The following is a 22,342-nucleotide window of genomic DNA, read 5'->3' on the forward strand; positions in this document are numbered from 1 at the left end:
CCGCCGCCGCCGATCTGCGCCGGACGCCGTCACCTTGTCGCTCCGCCGCCGTCGCGCCGGCGCCGCGTCGGATCCGGCCTCCCCTGCCCCGGCCCACTCCTCCCTCAATTCCGGCGACCTTCCGGTGAACCTTGAGAAGCGTGCCACCAAAACCCTAGATCTGAGATCCGCGGGTAAATTTCTACCAAGTCCTTGGAACCCTCATATTTTGGTGCCCACTTTGTCATGCCATATCTCGTTGTCCGTGACTCCGATTCATGAATATGATATATCAAAATGTTCGTCTCGTTAAGCTCATCATGTTAGTGGCATTTGCATGCATGTTACTATCCATATTGATGCCATTATCATCATTGCAAGAGTGCTATAAAATGTTAATTGCTGTCTGTTAACAGAACTTGATGATTTGTCATTTTCGTTGCATTTTGTGTGTGCATCCTATGAGCATGATGTCTACATGTTTTATGAGCTCCATCATGCCATCTTTACAGGGGTGCAAGTCTTGTATTTTTGTGATCTATGTGGTAACTAGCACAAGCATGCAAAATAGGCTCCGTAATGTTGCTGATTTTAGACACAATCATTTTGCCAAGTCCTTTTCCTATTACATTTGGATGTCATGTAAACTTGTTGCTACTATGAGATCCATGCACATTTTGAGATAGTTCAGTAAGAGTATTTAGAAGATGTGGTATTTATCTACCCATTTATGCCTCTGGTTGCAATTATGGAGTACTCCAGAATGTCATTTCCTTGCTCTACTTTTGCTAAATAATATTCCTGACAAATTGTTAACATGATAATCAATATTGCCATGTGTTTTGTTAGTGATGCATGTACCCTATGAACTTGCTATTGTCATTATTAGCATCTTAAACATGTCTTCTTACTGTTGGTATGCTTGTGTTATCATGTAATGCTTTGTGGTGAGTGGCATGAGCTTGCAAAGTTGGTATCATGAATCTATTTCTGCCATGTCCTGAATTTCAGTCTGAATCTGTTTATAAAACTTGCTATGTTTATATGGGTGCCATCATATCTTTTGTGCCTTTTTGGCTCATGTTCAGCAAGGGAGTTTTGTTAAGTGCATTTAGTGGAAGCATGTCATGCCTTTGTTTGCCATGATATGTTCCTATAGCATGTTGTTTGCTTGCTCTAAACTTGCTTCCTAATGCTGTTTTTGACATGTTAGTATTTTCATCAAGTCTGTGAAGCTGATATCTTTTGCACTTTTTCCATGCTTGTTTGGACCTGTTCTAGTGTGATTTAGCTGTAGCTTAGTGTTCATGTTTTGTCAAGAAGCTCTTGTACATCACTGGCATATGCTTTGTTGCTATGTTGGAGTGCAGTAGCTTACTTTCTTGTTGCATTCTAAGTGCTATCATGCTGTTAATCGTAGATTTGCGTCATTCTTGTTTTTGCTTGTCATTTGCAAACCGTGCATCCGTTTCCGGTGATCCTTATATCGATTTCGACCGAAATCACCTCACCTTTCCAGCGGCATACTTGGTTTGCCAAGTTAATACCTTGATCATTCTTTCCCTTCCGGAGCACGCATATGCATTGCATATCATATCTTGCATATCATGCCATGTATTGCATCATGTTGCTTGTGCATTGCACCGTGATTGATTGTTGTTTCATTGCTTGTGCTCTTGCTTTGGTAGAGCCGGGAGACGAGTACATGAACGAGGAACCTGTTGAGTATGCTAACGAGGAGCAAGCTTTCGACAACTTTGAGAACATTGCAGGCAAGATGACCATACCCTCAATATCACTTCTATCTTTGCTTGCTAGTTGTTCGTTCTATCTCTATGTCGCGGTACCTACCACTTTTTATATCATGCCTTCCATACTGCCATGTCAAGCCTCTAACCCACCTTCCTTGCAAACCGTTGTTTGGCTATGTTACCACTTTTGCTCAGCCCCTCTTATAGCGTTGCTAGTTGCAGGTGAAGTTGAAGTTTGTTCCATGTTGGAACATGGATTTGTTGGGATATCACATTATCTATTATTTAATTAATGCATCTATATACTTGGTAAAGGGTGGAAGGCTCGGCCTTTTGCCTGGTGTTTTGTTCCACTCTTGTCGCCCTACTTTCCGTCATACCGATGTTATGTTTCTTGATTTTGTGTTCCTTACGCGGTTGGGGTTATGGGACCCCCTTGACAGTTCGCCTTGAATAAAACTCCTCCAGCAAGGCCCAACCTTGGTTTTATATTTGCCTACCTAAGCCTTTTTCCCTTGGGTTTTCGCGAGCCTGAGGGTCATCTTTATTTTAACACCCCCCGGGCCAGTGCTCCTCTGAGTGTTGGTCCGAACCGGGCAACCCGCGGGGCCACCTCGGGTAAACTTGAGAGATGGTTTTACTCGTATCTTGACCTATCCGGTGTGCCCTGAGAACGAGATATGTGCAGCTTCTATCGGGATTTGTCGGCACAGTCGGGTGGCTTTGCTGGTCTTGTTTTACCATTGTCGAAATGTTTTGTAACCGGGATTCCAAGACTGATCGGGTCTTTTCGGGAGAAGGAATATCCTTCGTTGACCGTGAGAGTTTGTGATGGGCTAAGTTGGGACACCCCTGCAGGGTATAAACTTTCGAGAGCCGTGCCCACAGTTATGTGGTAGATGGGAATTTGTTAATATCCGGTTGTAGAGAACTTGACACTTGACTTAATTAAAATGAATCAACCGTGTGTGTAGCCGTGATGGTCTCTTTTCGGCGGAGTCCGAGAAGTGAACACGGTCTTGGGTTATGTTTGGACGTAAGTAGCTTCAGGATCACTTCTTGATCACTTCTAGCTTCACGACCGTTGCGTAGCTTCTCATCTTACTCTTATTTGTGTATGTTAGCAACCATATATTGCTTAGCACTTGCTGCAGCTCCACCTCTTTACCACATCCTACCCATAAGCTTAAATAGTCTTGATCTCGCGGATGTGATATTGCTGAGTCCTCGTGACTCACGGATACATCCAAATAATTGCAGGTGCCGGTGAAATCAGTGCAGGTGATGCTACCGAACTCAAGTGGGAGTTCTACGAGGACCTTGGTCGTTACTATGTCTCGTTTCCTGATGATCAGTAGTGGAGCCCAATTGGGACGACCGGGGATCTAGCATGGGGTTGTCTTCTTTTATTTCAGTTCCGTAGTCGGACCTTGATTGTACTCTGGATGATGTATGTTTACTTATTATTTGTGTGAAGTGGCGATTGTAAGCCAACTCTTTATCCCTTTCTTATTCAGTACATGGGATTACGTGAAGATTACCCCTCTTGCGACAAAACCACCATGCGGTTATGCCTTTAACTCGTGCCTCGACACGTGGGAGATATAGACTCATCATGGGCATTACATAATGGTCATAGGATTTGTTAGAACAACCTCTCGATCCACACCTACTCCAATTGTCTAGATTTAGTTGCTGGTGAATACGCTCTACTGGTGTCTAGAACGAGAGCTCCACTTGAAGGAACTATGCCCTAGAGGCAATAATAAAGTTGTTATTTATATTTCCTTATATCATGATAAATGTTTATTATTCATGCTAGAATTGTATTAACCGGAAACTTAGTACATGTGTGAATACATAGACAAACAGAGTGTCACTAGTATGCCACTACTTGACTAGCTCGTTAATCAAAGATGGTTAAGTTTCCTAGCCATGGACAAAGAGTTGTCATTTGATAAGCGGGATCACATCATTAGAGAATGATGTGATTGACTTGACCCATCTGTTAGCTTAGCACGATGGTCGTTACAGTTTCATTGCTACTACTTTCTTCATGACTTATACATGTTCCTCAGACTATGAGATTATGCAACTCCCGAATGCCGGAGGAACACCTTGTGTGCTATCAAACGTCACAATGTAACTGGGTGATTATAAAGATGCTCTATATGTGTCTCCGATGGTGTTTGTTGAGTTGGCATAGATCAAGATTAGGATTTGTCACTCCGTGTATCGGAGAGGTATCTCTGGGCCCTCTCGGTAATGCACATCACTATAAGCCTTGCAAGCATTGTGAGTTTGTGACTAATGAGTTAGTTGCGGGATGATGCATTACGGAACGAGTAAAGAGACTTGCCGGTAACGATATTGAACTAGGTATGATGATACCCACGATCGAATCTCAGGCAAGTAACATACCGATGACAAAGGGAACAACGTATGTTGTTATGCGGTTTGACCGATAAAGATCTTCATAGAATATGTAGGAGCCAATATGAGCATCCAGGTTCCGCTATTGGTTATTAACAGGAGATGAGTCTCGGTCATGTCTACATAGTTCTCAAACCCGTAGGGTCCGCACGCTTAACGTTCTGTGACGATTTGTATTATGAGTTATGTGATTTGATGACCGAAGTTTGTTCGGAGTCCCTAATGATATCGGGGACATGACGAGGAGTCTCGAAATGGTCGAGACGTAAAGATCGATATATTGGAAGGCTATATTCGGACATCGGAAAGGTTCCAAGTGATTCGGGTATTTTTCGGAGTACCGGAGAGTTACGGGAATTCGTATTGAGCCTTAATGGGCCATACGGGAAAGGAGAGAAATGCCTCAAGGGTGGCCGCACCCCTTCCCCATGGACTGGTCCGAATAGGACTAAGGAAAGGGGGTGCCTCCTTCCTTCCTTCTCATTCTCCCTTCCCTTTTTCCTATTCCATGTAGGATGTGGAATCCTACTAGGACTAAGGAGCCCTAGTAGGACTCCACACTTTGGGCGCGCCCTATGAGGGCCGGCCTCCTCCTCCCTCCATCCTTTATATACGTGGCCGGGGGCACCCCATAGACACACAAGTTGATCATAGATCCCTTAGCCGTGTGCGGTGCCCCCTCCACCATAATCCACCTTGGTAATATCATCGTAGTGCTTAGGTGAAGCCCTGCGACGGTAGCATCATCATCACCGTCATCACGCCGTCGTGCCGACGAAGCTCTCCCTTGACACTCAGCTGGATCGAGAGTTCGTGGGACGTCACCGAGCCGAACGTGTGCAGATCGCGGAGGTGCCGTACTTTCGGTACTAGGATCGGAAGATCGTGAAGACGTATGACTACATCAACTGCGTTGTCATAACGCTTCCGCTTATGGTCTACGAGGGTACGTGGACAACACTCTTCCCCTCTCGTTGCTATGCATCACCATGATCTTGCGTGTGCGTAGGAATTTTTTTGAAATTACTACGTTACCCAACAATGGCATCCGAGCCAGGTCTACGCGTAGATGTTATATGCACGAGTAGAACACAAAGGAGTTGTGGGCGTGGGTATGTACATATTGCTTGCCGTCACTAGTTGATTTTTGATTCAGCGGTATTGTTGGATGAAGCGGCTCAGACCGACATTACGCGTACGCTTACGCGAGACTGGTTCTACTGACGTGCTTCACACACAGGTGGCTAGTGGGTGTCTGTTTCTCCAACTTTAGTTGAATCGGATTCAATGAACAGGGTTCTTTCTGAAGATCAAAAAGCAATCACTATACCGCGTTGTGGTTTCTTGATGCGTAGGTAAGAACGGTTCTTGCTCAGCCCGTAGTAGCCACGTAAAACTTGCAACAACAAAGTAGAGGACGTCTAACTTGTTTTTGCAGGGCTTGTTGTGATATGATATGGTCAAGACGTGATGAGATATAACTTGTTGTATGAGATGATCATGTTTTGTTGAAGTTATCGGCAACTGGCAGAAGCCTTATGGTTGTCTCTTTATTGCATAAGATGCAAGCGCCAAATAATTACTTTACTTTATCGCTATGTGATAGCAACAGTTGCAAGAGTAATAGTTGGCGAGACGACCATGTGATGACACGTTGATAGAGATCAAGATGATGGAGATCATGGTGTCATGTGATAACCCACAAGTATAGGGGATCACAACAATTTTCGAGGGTAGAGTATTCAACCCAAATTTATTGATTCGACACAAGGGGAGCCAAAGAATATTCTCAAGTATTAGCAGCCGAGTTGTCAATTCAACCACATGTGGAAAGTTAATATCTGCAGCAAAGTGTTTAGTAGCAAAGTAATATGATAATAGTGGTAACGATAGCAAAAGTAATATTTTTAGGTTTTGTAGTGATTGTAACAGTAGCAGCGGAAAAGTAAATAAGCGAAGAATCATATATGAAAATCTTTAGGCATGGGGTCGGTGATGGAGAATTATGCCGGATGCGATCGATCATGTAACAATCATAACATAGGGTGACACAGAACTAGCTCTAGTTCATCAATGTAATGTAGGCATGTATTCTGAATATAGTCATACGTGCTTATGGAAAAGAACTGGCATGACATCTTTTGTCCTACCCTCCCGTGGCAACGGGGTCCTATTGGAAACTAAGTGATATTAAGGCCTCCTTTTAATAGAGTACCGGACCAAAGCATTAACACATAATGAATACATGAACTCCTCAAACTATGGTCATCACCGGTAATGGTCCCGATTATTGTCTCTTCGGGGTTAACGGATCATAACACATAATAGGTGACTATAGACTTGCAAGATAGGATCAAGAACTCACATATATTCATGAAAACATAATAGGTTCAGATCTGAAATCATGGCAATCAGGCCCTAGTGACAAGCATTAAGCATAGCAAAGTCATAGCAACATCAATCTCAAAACATAGTGGATACTAGGGATCAAACACTAACAAAACTAACTCGATTACATGATAAATCTCAACCAACCCATCACCGTCCAGCAAGCCTACGATGGAATTACTCACGCACGGCAGTGAGCATCACGAAATTGGTGATGGAGGAAGGTTGATGACGATGGATTCCCCTCTCTGGAGGCCCGAACGGACTCCAGATCAGCCCTCCCGAGAGAGTTTAGGGCTTGGCGGCGGCTTTGTATCGTAAAACGCGATGAATCCTTCTCTCTGATTTTTTTTCTCCCCGAACACGAATATATGGAGTTGGAGTTGAGGTCGGTGGAGCGTTAGGGGGACCACAAGGTAGGGGGGCGCGCCCCCACCCTCGTGGACAGGGTGTGGGCCCCCTGACGTGGATTCTTCTTCCAGTATATTTTTATATATACCAAAAATAATCTCCGTTGATTTTCAGGTCATTCCGAGAACTTTTATTTCTGCACAAAAATAACACCATGGCAATTCTGCTGAAAACAGCGTCAGTCCGGGTTAGTTCCATTCAAATCATGCAAGTTAGAGTCCAAAACAAGGGCAAAAGTGTTTGGAAAAGTAGATACGACGGAGACGTATCAACTCCCCCAAGATTAAACCTTTGCTTGTTCTCAAGCAATTCAGTTGATAAACTGAAAGTGATAAAGAAAAACTTTTCCAAACTCTGTTTGCTCTTGTTGTTGTAAATATGTAAAGCCAGCATTCAAGTTTTCAGCAAAGATTATGAACTAACCATATTCACTATAACATTTAGGTCTCATGTTTACTCATATCAATGGCATAATCAACTAGCGAGTAATAATAATAAATCTTGGATGACAATACTTTCTCAAAACAATCATAATATGATATAACAAGATGGTATCTCGCTATCCCTTTCTAAGACCGCAAAAGATAAATACAGAGCACCTTTGAAGATCAAGGACTGACTAGATATTGTAATTCATGGTAAAAGAGATCCAGTCAAGTCATACTCAATGTAAACTAACAGTAATGGATGCAAATGACAGCGGTGCTCTCCAACTGGTGCTTTTTAATAAGAGGATGATGACTCAACATAAAAGTAAATAGATAGGCCCTTCGCAGAGGGAAGCAGGGATTTGTAGAGGTGCCAGAGCTCGGTTTTGAAATAGATATGAATAATATTTTGAGCGGTATACTTTCATTGTCAACATAACAACCGAGAGATCTCGATATCTTCCATGCTACACACATTATAGGCGGTTCCCAAACAGAATGGTAAAGTTTATACTCCCCTCCACCAACAAGCATCAATCCATGGCTTGCTCGAAACAACGAGTGCCTCCAACTAACAAGAGTCCCGAGGGAGTTTTGTTTGCAGTTATTTTGATTTGATTTGCATAAAGCATGGGACTGGCATCCCAGTGACCAGCCATTTTCTCGCGAGTGAGGAGCGGAGTCCACTCCTCTTGAGAATAACCCGCCTAGTATGGAAGATACAGACAACCCTAGTTGATACATGAGCTATTCGAGCATACAAAACAAAATGTTTATTTGAAGGTTTAGAGTTTGGCACATACAAATTTACTTGGAATGGCAGGTAGATACCGTATATAGGTAGGCATGGTGGACTCATATGGAACAACTTTGGGGTTTATGGAGTTGGATGCACAAGCAGTATTCCCGCTTAGTACAAGTGAAGGCTAGAAAAAGATTGGGAAGCGACCAGCTAGAGAGAGACAAAAGTCATGAACATGCATTAAAATTAATCAACATCGAATGCAAGCATAAGTAGGATATAATGCACCATGAACATAAATATCGTAGAGGCTATGTTGATTTTGTTTCAACTACATGCGTGAACATGTGCCAAGTCAAGCCACTCGAATCGTTCAAAAGAGGTACCACCCTATCATACCACATCACAACCATTTTAATAGCATGTTGGCACGCAAGGTAAACCATTATAAACTCCTAGCTAATTAAGCATGGCATAAGCAACTACAATCTCTAATTGTCATTGCAAACATGTTTCTTTCATAATAGGCTGAATCAGGAACAATGAACTAATCATATTTACAAAAACAAGAGAGGTCGAGTTCATACCAGCTTTTCTCATCTCAATAAGTTCATCATATATTGTCATTATTGCCTTTCACTTGCACGACCGAACGGTGTGGATAATAATAATAGTGCATGTGCATTGGACTAAGCTGGAATCTGCAAGCATTCAATTCAAGAGAGAAGACAAGGTGATATGGGCTCTTTGTTAGATCAACAATAATACATATGAGAGCCACTCAACATTTTCATTATGGTCTTCTCCTCTCGACCCCCAAAGGAAAGAAAAGAAATAAAACTATTTACACGGGAAAGCTCCCAACAAGCAAAAGAAGAACAAGAAATCTTTTTGGGTTTTTCTTTTTAATTACTACTACTACAGGCATGGAAAGTAAACTAACTAAAAGCTACAACTATTTTTTTTGGTTTTTTCTTAAGGTTTATCAAACACACAAGAAGAAAGCATAAAAAGGGAACTAAACTAGCATGGATATTACAATGAAAAAGTATGAGCACCGACAACTAGCATGAGTGTGTGAACAGGAATGTAATGTCGGTGAGAAGTACGTACTCCCCCAAGCTTAGACTTTTGGCCTAAGTTGGTCTATGGCCATGGCTGGCCTGGCGGATATCCAAAGTAATAGTTGGGGTCGTACTGAGAAGGAGCCTCGGGTTGCCACTGGTTGGAAATCTCCTCCGGATCCCACTGGTAAACAGACTATCGTGAAGGATCAAATTGTGGTTCCGGCTCTGGCTGTGTAGCCGATGTGGGGTTTCGGTAGGCGTGAATGGCCTCCGGCGGAACAAGGTACTTGCCTACAGATAAGTCAAACAAAGAAGGAGCAGGCAAAGTGATAGTCTCAGGGTGATTTTTATCAAAAATCAACTTGTATTTAAGCATCTTTTCCTTATTCTTAACGATAAAATCATGTGCTACCATAATCTTATAGTCTAGAAAAACAGGAGGCAGTAACTTTTCTTCTTTCTCATAATGTCTAATAGGTATGTTAAAATGCGCAGCGAGGCGCGAGGCGAAGATACCTCCCAAGATGGGGCCCTTATACGGTTAAGATTTAACCGCTTTGCAACAATAGCGCCCATACTAAATGTGCCATCACAGAACAAGGCATGGCACAAAATAACAATATCAGGGGCACTTAGGTTGCCACAGTTCCCGCGACCAATCAGGCATCTACTAGCAAATATTGCAAAGTAACATAGAACAGGAAAATGTATGCTAGTAATTCTTGCATCGGAAACCTTCCTAGTTTCCCCTACAGCAATCATATCAATAAACCCTTCCACATCACTATGATGTGGTTCTTCTATGCTTCCTGTAAAGGGTATCTTACAGACCCGATAGAAATCGAAAAGGGACATCTCCTTATACTCATCATATAAATAGAAATCCACCGAAGGTGGTAACCTCCTAGCATGGAAATAAAAATTTTGCACAAAAATATTAGTGAGTAAGAGATACTGTTTGCGTTGGTCATGGAGGAAGGTGGTGAGGCCTGCATTCTCAACCAACTCATAAAAATCATCATAAATCCCGGCTGCTCTCAAGAAATCATCACAAGGCCATTCACATGGCCGAACTTCCGCGGTGCGAGGGAGATTATATTTGGGCCTCTTATCCTCCTCACTTTGCTTGTCCTTCGAGCTTCGGCTCGACGAACCCCACAAAAATCTCTTCATCTTTTTCTGAAAATTTCTGAAATTTTTAGTAACTTCAAAATAAAAGTGAACCAAACTCAACAAAATTGATAGAAACTACTCCCACAAGTGCCTAGAGACTATATCATGCATTAGAACTAGTTGGGACCATATAAATTTGACATGCAAGCTCAAGAACAGGGTCACCTAGGCAGCAAAAATTTGCAATGAATAAAGCACTAGAACAAAAACTAATTGGACTATTGGAGGAGTCACATACCAAAGAACAATCCCCCAAAGTAGTTTTGTGAATGGAGCTTTGAGCTAGGAGATCGAAAATGGCAGCAAGATGAGCTAGAACTCGTGCTTGAGCTGGTTGGTGATTTTTTTGGGAGGAAGAAGGAGTGTGTGGTGGCTGGAATAAGTGGGGGGGGGCACGTGGGGTCCATGAGGCAGGGGGCGCGCCCAGGGGGTGGGCGCGCCCTCCACCCTCATGGGCACGTGGCTGCTCCCCCTGCTGTGTTTTCAGTGCCAAATATTCTCAAATATTCTAGAAAAAATCATATTTAATTTTTAGGGCATTTGGAGAACTTTTATTTTCGGGGTATTTTTTATTGCACGGATAATTTAGAAAACAGACAGAAAATACTATTTTTGCTTTATTTAATATAAATAACAGAAAGTAAAAGGAGGGTACAGAAGGTTGTGTTTTCTAAATTCATCCATCTCATGCTCATCAAAAGGAATCCACTAACAAGGTGGACCAGGTCTTGTTAACAAACTCATTTCGAATAACATGAAATCGGAGAATTTTCTAATAACACTAGGTTACCTCAACAGGGATATGCACATCCCCAACAATAAGAATATCATACTTCTTCTTGATAGTAGGAAGAGGGAATTCAAAACCTCCAATAGTAATTGTTGAATTTTTTTCCAATAGAATTGATACTGTGGACTTGAGGTTGTTTCCTCGGAAAGTGTACCGTATGCTCATTACCATTAACATGAAAAGTGACATTGCCTTTTGTGCAATCAATAACAGCCCCTGCAGTATTCAAAAAGGGTCTTCCAAGAATAATAGAAATACTATCATCCTCGGGAATATCAAGAATAACAAAGTCCGTTAAAATAGCAACGTTTGCAACCACAACAGGCACATCCTCACAAATACCGACAGGTATAGCAGTTGATTTGTCAACCATTTGCAAAGATATTTCAGTAGGTGTCAACTTATTCAAATCAAGTCTACTATATAAAGAGAGAGGCATAACACTAACACCGGCTCCAAGATCACATAAGGCAGTTTTAAAATAGTTTCTTTTAATGGAGCATGGTATAGTTGGTACTCCTAGATCTCCAAGTTTCTTTGGTATTCCACCCCTAAAGGTATAATTAGCAAGCATGGTGGAAATTTCATCTTCCGGTATCTTTCTCTTATTTGTAACAATATCTTTCATATATTTAGCATAAGGAATCATTTTAAGCATATCAGTCAAACGCATATGCAAAAAGATAGGTCTAATCTTTTCAGCAAAGCGCTCAAAATCCTCATCATCCTTTTTCTTGGATGGTTTAGGAGGAAAAGGCATGGGTTTCTGAACCCATGGTTCTCTGTCTTTACCGTGCTTCCTAGCAACAAAGTCTCTCTTATCATAACGTTGATTCTTTGATTGTGGGTTATCAAGATCAATGGCAGGTTCAATCTCTACATCATTATTATTGCTAGGTTGAGCATCAACATGAAGATCATCATTAACATTATCACTAGGTTCATGTTCATTACCAGATTGTGTTTCAGCATCAGAGATAGAAATATCATTAGGATTCTCAGGTGTGTCTACAACAGGTTCACTAGAAGCATGCAAAGTCCTATCATTTTTCTTTTTCTTCCTCTTAGAAGGACTAGGTGCATCAATATTAATTCTCTGAGAATCTTGCTCAATTCTCTTAGGATGGCCCTTAGGATACAAAAGGTTCCTGAGTCATTTTACCACCTCTAGTCATAACTCTAACATCATTATCATTATTCTTACTATTCAATTCATTGAGCAAATCATTCTAAGCTTTGAGTACTTGTTCTACTTGAGTGGTAACCATAGAAGCATGTTTACTAATAAGTTTAAGTTCACCTTTAACACTAGCCATGTAATCACTCAAGTGTTCAATCATATAAGCATTGCGTTTAAGTTGTCTACGAAAATAAGCATTAAAATCTTCTTGCTTAACCATAAAGTTGTCAAATTCATCCAAACATTGGCTAGCAAACTTAGCAGGAGGGACTTCAGCTTTATCATATCTATAGAGAGAATTTACCTTTACTACCTGTGTCGGGTTATCAAGTGTTGGGGAACGTAGTAATTTCAAAAAAAATCCTATGCACACGCAGGATCATGGTGAAGCATAGCAACGAGAGGGGAGAGTGTTGTCTACGTACCCTCGTAGACCGTTCGCGGAAGCGTTATATCAACGCGGTTGATGTAGTCGTACGTCTTCATGATCCGACCGGTCCAAGTACCGAAAGCACGGCACCTCCGAGTTCTGCACACATTCGGCTCGGTGACGTCCTCGCCTTCTTGATCCAGCAAGAGGGGCGAAGTAGTAGATGAGTTCCGGCAGCACGACGGCGTGGTGACGGTGTTGGTGAAGAACAATCTCCGCAGGGCTTCGCCTAAGCACTATGAAAACTAGGACGGAGGATAAACTAGAGGGGATGGGGTTGCCGGCACATGGCTTGGTGTTTCTTGATGTGTCTTTGGTGCTAGCCCTGCCCCTCTATTTATATGTTGATCCCTGGGGTCGAAACTTGGAGCAAAAGCCTCCTCAAAGTCGGTTTTGCCCGAAAGGCAAGAGTCCCACTCGGACTCCAGGACCAAACGCCACAATCCTTGGCGTCTGGCCCAGACGCCATGGGCCTCGGCGTCTGGCCGAGGGCCAGACGCCAGGGTCTCCGGCGTTTGTCCCCCTGGCCTACGCAAAACTCTTTTTGCACCGACTTATAGCCCCATGGGCCTGAACCCTTGGCCAAACCATATCATCCAATATATGAATCTTTACCTCCAGACTATTCCGGAGCTCCTCGTCATGTCCGTGATCTCATCCGGGACTCCGAACAACATTCGGTCACCAACATACATAACTCATATAATACTATATCGTCAACGAATGTTAAGCGTGCGGACCCTACGGGTTTGAGAACTATGTAGACATGACCGAGACACCTCTCTGGTCAATAACCAATAGCGGGACCTGGATGCCCATATTGGCTTACATATTCTATGAAGATCTTTATCGGTCAGACCGCATAACAACATACGTTGTTCCCTTTGTCATCGGTATGTTACTTGCCCGAGATTCGATCGTCGGTATCTCAATACCTAGTTCAATCTCATTACCGGCAAGTCTCTTTACTTGTTCCGTAATACATCATCCCGCAACTAACTCATTAGTTGCAATGCTTGCAAGGCTTATAGTGATGTGCATTACCGAGTGGGCCCAGAGATGCTTCTCCGACAATCGGAGTGACAAATCCTAATCTCGAAATACGCCAACCCAACAAGTACCTTCGGAGACACCTGTAGAGCACCTTTATAATCACCCAGTCACAATGTGATGTTTGGTGGCACACAAAGTGTTCCTCCGGTAAACGGGAGTTGCATAATCTCATAGTCATAGGAACATGTATAAGTCATGAAGAAAGCAATAGCAACAAACTAAACGGTCAAGTGCTAAGCTAACGAAATGGGTCAAGTCAATCACATCATTCTCCTAATGATGTGACCCCGTTAATCAAATGACAACTCATGTCTATGGTTAGGAAACATAACCATCTTTGATCAACGAGCTAGTCAAGTAGAGGCATACTAATGACACTCTGTTTGTCTATGTATTCACACATGCATTATGTTTCCAGTTAATACAATTCTAGCATGAATAATAAACATTTATCATGATATAAGGAAATAAATAATAACTTTATTATTGCCTCTAGGGCATATTTCCTTCAGTCTCCCACTTGCAATAGAGTCAATAATCTAGTTCACATCGCCATGTGATTTAACATCAATAGTTCACATCACCATGTGATTAACACCCATAGTTCACATCGACATGTGACCAACACCCAAAGGGTTTACTAGAGTCAATAATCTAGTTCAAATCGCTATGTGATTAACACCCAAAGAGTACTAAGGTGTGATCATATTTTGCTTGTGAGAGAAGTTTAGTCAACGGGTCTACCACATTCAGATCCGTAAGTATTTTGCAAATTTCTATGTTAACAATGCTCTGCATGGAGATACTCTAGCTAATTGCTCCCACTTTCAATATGTATCCAGATTGAGATTTAGAGTCATCTGGATCAGTGTCAAAATTTGCATCGACATAACCCTTTACGACGAACCTTTTTTGTCACCTCCATAATCGAGAAACATATCCTTATTCCACTAAGGATAATTTTGACCACTGTCCAATGATCTACTCCTAGATCACTATTGTACTCCCTTGCCAAAAACAGTGTAGGGTATACAATAGGTCTGGTACACAGCATGGCATATTTTATAGAAGCTATGGCCAAGGCATAGGGAATGACTTTCATTCTCTTTCTATATTCTGCCGTGGTCGGGCTTTGAGTCTTACTCAGTTTCACACCTTGTAACACAGTCAAGAACTCTTTCTTTGACTGTTCCATTTTGAACTACTTCAAAATCTCGTCAAGGTATGCACTCATTGAAAAAACTTATCAAGCGTCTTGATCTATCTCTATAGATCTTGATGCTCAATATGTAAGCAGATTCACTGAGGTCTTTCTTCGAAAAAATCCTTTCAAACACTCCTTTATGCTTTGCAGAATAATTCTACATTATCTCTGATCAACAATATGTCATTCACATATACTTATCAGAAATGTTGTAGTGTTCCCACTCACTTTCTTGTAAATACAGGCTTCACCGCAAGTCTGTATAAAACTATATGCTTTGATCAACTTATAAAGCGTATATTCCAACTCCGTGATGCTTGCACCAGTCCATATATGGATCGTTGGAGCTTGCATATTTCGTTAGCACCTTTAGGATTGACAACTTTCTTGTTGCATCATATACAACTCTTCTTTAATAAATCCATTAAGGAATGTAATTTTGTTTATCCATTTGCCAGATTTCATAAAATGTGGCAATTGCTAACATGATTCGGACAGACTTAAGCATAGATACGAGTGAAAGCTCTCATCGTAGTCAACACCTTGAACTTGTCGAAAACCTTTTTGCGACAATTCTAGCTTTGTAGATAGTAACACTACTATAAGCGTCCGTCTTCCTCTTGAAGATCCATTTAATCTCAATGGCTCGCCAATCATTGGGCAAGTCAATCAAGGTCCATACTTTGTTCTCATACATGGATCTCATCTCAGATTTCATGGCCTCAAGCCATTTCATGGAATCTGGGCTCATCATCGCTTCCTCATAGTTCGTAGGTTCGTCATAGTCAAGTAACATGACCTCCAGAACAGGATTACCGTACCACTCTGGTGTGGATCTCACTCTGGTTTACCTACGAGGTTTGGTAGTAACTTGATTTGAAGTTACATGATCATCATCATTAGCTTCCTCACTAATTGGTGTAGTAGTCACAGGAAGAGATTTCTGTGATGAACTACTTTCCAATAAGGGAGCAGGTACAGTTACCTCATCAAGTTCTACTTTCCTCCCACTCACTTCTTTCGAGAGAAACTCCTTCTCTAGAAGGGATCCATTCTCAACAATGAATATCTTGCCTTCGGATCTGTGATAGAAAGTGTACCCAACATTTTCTTTTGGGTATCCTATGAAGATGCATTTCTCTGATTTGGGTTTGAGCTTATCAGGTTGAAACTTTTTCACATAAGCATTGCAACCTCAAACTTAAAAAACGACAGCTTAGGTTTCTTGCCAAACCATAGTTCATACGGTGTCGTCTCAACTGATTTAGATGGTGCCCTATTTAATGTGAACGTAGCTGTCTCTAATGCATAACCCCAAAACGATAGTGGTAAATCGGTAAGAGACATCATAGATCGCACTATATCTAATAAAGTATGGTTACGATGTTCGGACACACCATTACACTGTGGTGTTCCAGGTGGCGTGAGTAGTGAAACTATTTCACATTGTTTTAACTGAAGGCCAAACTCGTAACTCAAATATTTTATTTCTGCGATCATATCATAGAAAATTTTATTTTTGCTACAATGATTCTCCACTTCACTCTGAAATTCTTTGAACTTTTCAAATGTTTCAGACTTGTGTTTCATCAAGTAGATATATTCATATCTGCTCAGATCATCTGTGAAGATCAGAAAATACTGATACCTGTCGCGAGCCTCAATATTCGTCGGACCACACACATCAGTATGTATGATTTCCAACAAATATGTTGCTCGCTCCATTGTTCCAGAGAACGGAGTCTTAGTCATCTTGCCCATAAGGCATGGTTCGCAAGCATCAACTGATTCATAATCAAGTGATTCCAAAAGCCCATCAGCATGGATTTTCTTCATGCGCTTTACACCAATATGACCTAACCGGCAGTGCCACAAATAAGTTGCACTATCATTATTAACTTTGCATCTTTTGGCTTCAATATTATAAAAATGTGTATCACCACGATCGAGATCCAACAAACCATTTTCATTGGGTGTATGACCATAGAAGGTTTTATTCATGTAAACAGAACAACAATTATTCTCCAAATTACATGAATAACCGTATTGCAATAAACATGATCCAATCATATTCATGCTCAACGCAAACACTAAATAACATTTATTTTAGGTTTAACACTAATCCCGAAAGTATAGGGAGTGTGCGATGATGATCATACCAATCTTGGAACCATTTCCAATACACATCGTCACTTCACCTTTAACTAGTCTCTGTTCATTCTGCAACTCCCATTTCGAGTTACTATTCTTAGCAACTGAACTAGTATCAAATACTAAGGGGTTGCTATAAACATTAGTAAAGTACACATCAATAACATGTATATCAAATATACCTATGTTCACTTTGCCATCCTTCTTATCCGCCAATTACTTGGGGTAGTTCCACTTCCAGTGACTAGTCCCTTTGCAGTAGAAGCACTCAGTTTCAGGTTTAGGTCCAGACTTGGGTTTTTTCACTTGAGCAGCAACTTGCTTGCCGTTCTTCTTGAAGTTCCCCTTTCTTCCCTTTGTCCCTTTACTTGAAACTAGTGGTTTTGTTTACCATCAACACTTGATGCTTTTCTTGATTTCTACCTTCGTCGATTTCAGCATCACGAAGAGCTTGGGAATCGTTTCCGTTATCCCTTGCATATTATAGTTCATCATGAAGTTCTACTAACTTGGTGATGGTGACTAGAGAATTCTGTCAATCACTATTTTATCTGGAAGATTAACTCCCACTTGATTCAAGCGATTGTAGTACCCAGACAATCTGAGCACATGCTCACTGCTTGAGCTATTCTCCTCCATCTTTTAGCTATAGAACTTGTTGGAGACTTCATATCTCTCAACTCGGGTATTTGCTTGAAATATTAACTTCAACTCCTGGAACATCTCATATGGTCCATGACGTTCAAAACGTCTTTGAAGTCCTGATTCTAAGCCGTTTAAGCATGGTGCACTAAACTATCAAGTAGTCATCATATTGAGCTAGCCAAACATTCATAACATCTGCATATGCTCCTGCAATAGGTTTGTCACCTAGCGGTGCATCAAGGACATAATTCTTCTGTGCAGCAATGAGGATAAACCTCAGATCACGGATCCAGTCCGCATCATTGCTACTAACATCTTTCAACTTAGTTTTCTCTAGGAACATATCAAAATAAAACAGGGGAGCTAAACGCGAGCTATTGATCTACAACATAGATATGCTAATACTACCAGGACTAAGTTCATGATAAATTTAAGTTCAATTAATCATATTACTTAAGAACTCCCACTTAGATAGACATCCCTCTAATCCTCTAAGTGATCACGTGATCCATATCAACTAAACCATGTCCGATCATCACGTGAGATGGAGTAGTTTCAATGGTGAACATCACTATGTTGATCATATCTACTATATGATTCACGCTCGACCTCTCGGTCTCCGTGTTCCGAGGCCATATCTGTTATATGCTAGGCTCGTCAAGTTTAACCTGAGTATTCCGCGTGTGCAACTGTTTTGCACCCGTTGTATTTGAACGTAGAGCCTATCACACCCGATCATCACGTGGTGTCTCAGCACGAAGAACTTTCGCAACGGTGCATACTCAGGGAGAACACTTATACCTTGATAATTTAGTGAGAGATCATCTTATAATGCTACCGTCAATCAAAGCGAGATAAGATGCATAAAAGATAAACATCACATGCAATCAATATAAGTGATATGATATGGCCATCATCTTCTTGTGCTTGTGATCTCCATCTCCGAAGCACCGTCATGATTACCATTGTCACCGGCGCGACACCTTGATCTCCATCGTAGCATCATTGTCATCTCGCCAATCTTATGCTTCTACGACTATCGCTACCGCTTAGTGATAAAGTAAAGCATTACAGGGCGATTGCATTGCATACAATAAAGCGACAACCATATGGCTCCTGCCAGTTGTCGATAACTCGGTTACAAAACATGATCATCTCATACAATAAAATTTAGCATCATGTCTTGACCATATCACATCACAACATGCCCTGCAAAAACAAGTTAGACGTCCTCTACTTTGTTGTTGCAAGTTTTACGTGGCTGCTACTGGGCTTAGCAAGAACCATTCTTACCTACGCATCAAAACCACAACGATAGTTTGTCAAGTTGGTGCTGTTTTAACCTTCGCAAGGACCGGGCGTAGCCACACTCAGTTCAACTAAAGTTGGAGAAACTGACACCCGCCAGCCACCTGTGTGCAAAGCACGTCGGTAGAACCAGTCTCGCGTAAGCATACGCGTAATGTCGGTCCGGGCCGCTTCATCCTACAATACCGCCGAACCAAAATGTGACATGCTGGTAAGCAGTATGACTTATATCGCCCACAACTCACTTGTGTTCTACTCGTGCATATGACATCTACGCATAAAACCTGGCTTTGATGCCACTGTTGGGGAACTTAGTAATTTCAAAAAAATTCCTACGCACACGCATGATCATGGTGAAGCATAGCAACGAGAGGGGAGAGTGTTGTCTACGTACCCTCGTAGAACGTTCGCGGAAGCGTTATATCAACGCGGTTGATGTAGTCGTACGTCTTCACGGTCTGACCGATCCAAGTACCGAAAGCACGACACCTCCAAGTTCTGCACACATTCGGCTCGGTGACGTCCTCGCCTTCTCGATCCAGCAAGAGGGGCGAAGTAGTAGATGAGTTCCGGCAGCACGACGGCGTGGTGACGGTGTTGGTGAAGAACAATCTCCGCAGGGCTTCGCCTAAGCACTACGAAAACTAGGACAGAGGATAAACTAGAGGGGACGGGGTTGCCGGCACACGGCTTGGTGCTTCTTGATGTGTCTTTGGTGCTAGCCCCGCCCCTCTATTTATATGTTGAGCCCTGGGGTCAAAACTTGGAGCAAAAGCCTCCTCAAAGTTGGTTTTGCCCGAAAGGCAAGAGTCCCACTCAGACTCCAGGACCAAACGCCACAATCCTTGGCGTCTGGCCCAGACGCCATGGGCTTCGGTGTCTGGCCCAGGGCCAGACGCCAGGGTCTCCGGCGTTTGGCCCCTGGCCTCCGCAAAACTCCTTTTGCACCGACTTATAGCCCCATGGGCCCTAACCCCTTGGCCAAACCATATCATCCAATATATGAATCTTTACCTCCGGACTATTCCGGAGCTCCTCGTCATGTCCGTGATCTCATCCGGACTCCGAACAACATTCGGTCACCAACATACATAACTCATATAATACTATATCGTCAATGAATGTTAAGCATGCGGACCCTACGGGTTCGAGAACTATGTAGACATGACCGAGACACCTCTCTGGTCAATAACCAACAGCGGGACCTGGATGCCCACATTGGCTCCTACATATTCTACGAAAATCTTTATCGGTCAGACCGCATAACAACATATGTTGTTCCCCTTGTCATCGGTATGTTACTTGCCCGAGATTCGATCGTCGGTATCTCAATACCTAGTTCAATCTCGTTACCGGCAAGTCTCTTTACTCGTTCTGTAATACATCATCCCGCAACTAACTCATTAGTTGCAATGCTTGCAAGGCTTATAGTGATGTGCATTACCGAGTGGGCCCAGAGATACTTCTCCGACAATCGAAGTGACAAATCCTAATCTCAAAATACGCCAACCCAACAAGTACCTTCGGAGACACCTATAGAGCACCTTTATAATCACCCAGTTACGTTGTGACGTTTGGTGGCACACAAAGTGTTCCTCCGGTAAACGGGAGTTGCATAATCTCATAGTCATAGGAACATGTATAAGTCATGAAGAAAGCAATAACAACAAACTAAATGATCAAGTGCTAAGCTAACGAAATGGGTCAATTCGATCACATCATTCTCCTAATGATGTGATCCCGTTAATCAAATGACAACTCATGTCTATGGTTAGGAAACATAACCATCTTTGATCAACGAGCTAGTCAAGTAGAGGCATACTAGTGACACTCTGTTTGTCTATGTATTCACACATGTATTATGTTTCCAGTTAATACAATTCTAGCATGAATAATAAACATTTATCATGATATAAGGAAAAAAATAATAACTTTATTATTGCCTCTAGGGCATATTTCCTTCATCAAGGCCGTGTGTTTCTTCAATAGGTAATGAATTAAGACCATGTATTTCTTAAACAGGAGGTAAATTCTTAACATCTTCAGCTTTTATACCTTTTTCTTTCATAGATTTCTTTGCCTGTTGCATATCTCCAGGACTGAGAAATAGAATACCCCTTTTCTTCGGAGTTGGCTTAAGAGTTGGTCCAGGAAGTGTCCAATTATTTTCATTAGTCAACATATTATTCAATAGAATTTCAGCTTGATCAACTGTTCTTTCCCTGAAAACACAACCAACACAACTATCCAGGTAATCTCTGGAAGCATCGGTTAGTCCATTATAAAAGATATCAAGTATTTCATTTTTCTTGAGAGGATGATCAGGCAAAGCATTAAGTAATTGGAGAAGCCTCCCCCAAGCTTGTGGGAGACTCTCTTCTTCAATTTGCACAAAATTATATATTTCCCTTAAAGCAGCTTGTTTCTTATGAGCGGGGGAATATTTAGCAGAGAAGTAATAAATCATATCCTGGGGACTACACACACAACCATGATCAAGAGAATTAAACCATATCTTAGCATCACCCTTTAATGAGAACGGAAATAATTTAAGGATATAATAGTAGCGAGTTTTCTCATCATTAGTGAACAGGGTAGCTATATCATTTAATTTAGTAAGATGTGCCACAATAGTTTCAGATTCATAGCCATAGAAAGGATCAGATTCAACCAAAGTAATTATATCAGGATCAACTGAGAAATCATAATCCTTATCAGTAATAAAGATAGGTGAAGTAGCATAAGCAGGATCTTATTTCATTCTAGCATTCATAGATTTTTCTTTAAGCTTAGCTAATAGTTTCTTAAGATCACTTCTATCATTGCAGGCAAGAAAGTCTCTAGAAGTTTCTTCATCCATAACATAACCCTCAGGCACAATAGGCAATCCACATCTAGGGGGAGAATCTTCATCATCACTTTCATCAATATTATTAGTTTCAATAATTTGATTCTCTCTAGCCCTAGCAAGTTGTTCATCAAGAAATTCACCAAGTGGCATAGTAGTATCAAGCATAGAAGTAGTTTCATCATAAGTATCATGCAAAGCAGAAGTGGCATCATCAATAACACGCGACATATCGGAATGAATAGTAGGTGTAGGTGTCGCAAGTTTACTCAAAACAGAAGGTAAATCAAGTGCAGAGCTAGATGGCAGTTCCTTACCTCCCCTCATAGTTGAGGGAAAAATCTTGGTTCTTTGATCTTTC

This window comes from Triticum urartu, chromosome 5A (genome assembly GCF_056163025.1).
Source record: "Triticum urartu cultivar PI428250 chromosome 5A, HENAU_Tu73, whole genome shotgun sequence".
Taxonomy (NCBI): Eukaryota; Viridiplantae; Streptophyta; class Magnoliopsida; order Poales; family Poaceae; genus Triticum; species Triticum urartu.